The following is a 2,863-nucleotide window of genomic DNA, read 5'->3' as shown; positions in this document are numbered from 1 at the left end:
ATGGTGCGTTGATTAGTTCATCCTTGAGATGTTCTGTGTTGTTCTGCGGCTGAGGATGTGACCGTGGTGTTGCTGACCCCACACATCTGCACCTTTCTGGGCCTCACACACGCACCCACACCCACACTGCAGGCCTTCGCTCCACTGTCCTGCTTTGCTCTGGCCTGCTCTTGCTGTCTTTCTCAGACTTTCCGTCCTGGCAGCTTATTCCTCCTCTGCAAATGGGATTCTTTTCCCGGTGTCCTAAGGTCAACATCCCCAGTAATTCACTCCTCCTGAGGATGGTTCCAACTCGCTTCTCTGCCCACGCCTGTCTTGTGCTTAGATGCGTGTGCACACATGGAGTCCCTGCCTGACTGTCCCCCTTGCGGCAAGCCCCGGGCTCACTCTGCATAGGCATGTGGCACCTACTGATGGCGGCGGTGGCCTGTCTGGGGCAGTCACTGTCATGATGCCAGCAGCAGTGGGGAGGTGGGGCCGGGGCTGTGTGCTCCACGGAGCTAGTGGGAGCCGGGAACAGGCGGAAGCCACCCCACCTTCCAAGCCAGCAGGGAGAGAGCCTTGTGCTTCCCAGGTTCAGTGGCAGCTGCCCAGCCATGACTCCAGATCCGGGCATTCCTGTGCTCCCGGGGGTGGGAGTGGGCAGGAGCCCCATCCTCCTGGGGGCAGCTGCAGCCTCCCAACCATGGCTGAGAAGGGGCTGAGGGCAGCCCCTTGGCACAATCAGCCTGGACGCCGTAGATGACGGCAGGAGGCAGAGAGGCTCTTGGGTGGAAAGGGGCAGGTCCACAGGGAAGGCCCCTCTCAAGCCAGGGATGGCCTGAAGCCTGGGGCGGAGCTGACAGACCAGAGTGGGAACTTATGGTGCTTTCTCCAGGCCCACCTTTGGCTGCCCAGGAAACAGTCAGCATGTACTCCCTCCCCTCTGAAGCCCATGAAAACCCCAGACTCAGCCAGACTTGAAGAGATGACAGGATGACCTGCCTGCGGAGAGGAGCTACCCACTCCAGGGTCCTCCCTCTGCTGAGAGCTCAGAAGACATTGGGACTGCCAGCTGCAGAGAGGAACTACCCGTTCCAGGGTCCCCTCTCTGCTGAGAGCTGAACACTAGCTGGGACGCCCTACCTGCGGAGAGGAGCTACCACTGCGGGTCTCCTCTGAGCTGTTCTGTTGCTCAACACATCTCCTCTTGGCCTTGCTCGCCCTCCACTTGTCCACATGCCTCATTCTTCCTGGATGCAAGACAAGAAGTCCTGACCCGCCAAATGGCAGAGCTAAAAGAGCTGTCATACACACAGGGCTGAAACACGTCCCTTGCTCACGATGTTGTGAGTGACAAGAAGGAGAGGAGAGGGAGAGAAGAGCTGTGGCCCTTCGGGAAGCCAGACCTGGGATCTCCCCGAGCCAGGGCAGTGACCCCCTCTCTGGGGCTGTGCAGTTCCTGGTGTCTCCAAGTTTCTGGGTACCGCCCCATTCCCCAGTGCCAGCCATGGAACCTGCTCTTGGTACACCTGGTCCAGCTGCAGCTTCTCAGGGTGCCCCCAGTGGCACCAGAAATGGCCTGCTCCACCATGGCCGGGGTGCCTGGCTGTGCAGTGGCCAGACCTCGTGGCTTCTCGCTCACATACCCCTTGCCACTCCATGCCCAGCAGATGTGAGATTCACACCAGTGGTATGAGCTGAGCGCAGCCTGCCAGGCCACGTGCGCAGAACGAGCCCAGTGGGCCTGAGTAAAAACCTGGGCAAAGGTGTGACTGGCTACAGAGGTTTCCAGCTGGTGAAGCGACACCCCAAGGACCCCCTGACATTAGCAAGAGCCTGGTGCACAGTGCCCTCAGAAAGTGTCTGCCAGCCGGGCGCAGTGGCTCGTGCCTGTAACTCCAGCACTTTGGGAGGCCGAGGCGGGCATATCACCTGAGGTCAGGAGTTGGAGACCATCCTGGCCAACATACTAAAAATACAAAAATCAGCTGGGTGTGGTGGCGTGGGCCTGTAATCCCAGCTACTTGGGAGGCTGAAGCAGGAGAATCACTTGAACCCAGGAGGCGGAGGTTGTAGTCAGCTGAGATCGCACCGCTGCACTCCAAACTGGGTGACAGAGCGAGAATCTGTCTCAAAAAAAAAAAAAGGTGTCTACTACGGCCAGGATGGCCCAGGGCGGTCGTGGAGCTTGTGGCACATTTTCATCTTGTGGCTCCCTGAGATGCCCAGGATATGCTAATGAGTAGGATGAGTTTGGCTGCTGTGCTGCAATCATCAAAAATAAAACAAAACTCTGTTGGACTTGGGTAATGCGCACATGCGGGGTGTTGGCGGGTAACGGGCGCAGAACTGAGGCTCCACCCAACAGCCGATGTCAACTGATATCACTGGGCAGCTCCTGTGCCGGCAGCTCTAAACACCTCACGTGTGCAAGGAGCCGTTCCCACTGGAGACACGGGGAAACTGAGGCCCAGAGGGGGCACTGCTGCCCAAACAACTTGGCAACCTGGCTGGGAGGCCGTGGAGTCAGGATTCCACCTCAGCCAAATTTCTCACTCCCTCTGACCTCCAAGTATGCAAAATGAAGCTCACAACACTCGCCAGGTGGGATGTGGATTAAAGACATGAATGGACAGAAACGAGTGTTCCCGAGAGGGGGATGGCCCTAACTAGGGGGCGTAGCTGAGCCTGCCGGAGCCTTTCTGTCCTCCACGTGGCTCCTGTCAGCCTGTGTGGGGTCTGGCTGCCTCCGGGCTGGTGCAGCCTCTGCAGGGGCCTGGGGCATCTCTTCCCACCAGCCTGCGGCGTCACCTCCATCCTAAGTGAAGCTGCTGTGGTGCTAGGAAGAGCAGATGGGTCCGCGCGTACCCTGGGGAATGAC

This window comes from Colobus angolensis, unplaced genomic scaffold (genome assembly GCF_000951035.1).
Source record: "Colobus angolensis palliatus isolate OR3802 unplaced genomic scaffold, Cang.pa_1.0 Scaffold1, whole genome shotgun sequence".
Classification (NCBI taxonomy): Eukaryota; Metazoa; Chordata; class Mammalia; order Primates; family Cercopithecidae; genus Colobus; species Colobus angolensis.
The sequence above is the reverse complement of the archived record's forward strand: the minus strand, read 5'-3'. Positions refer to the sequence as shown.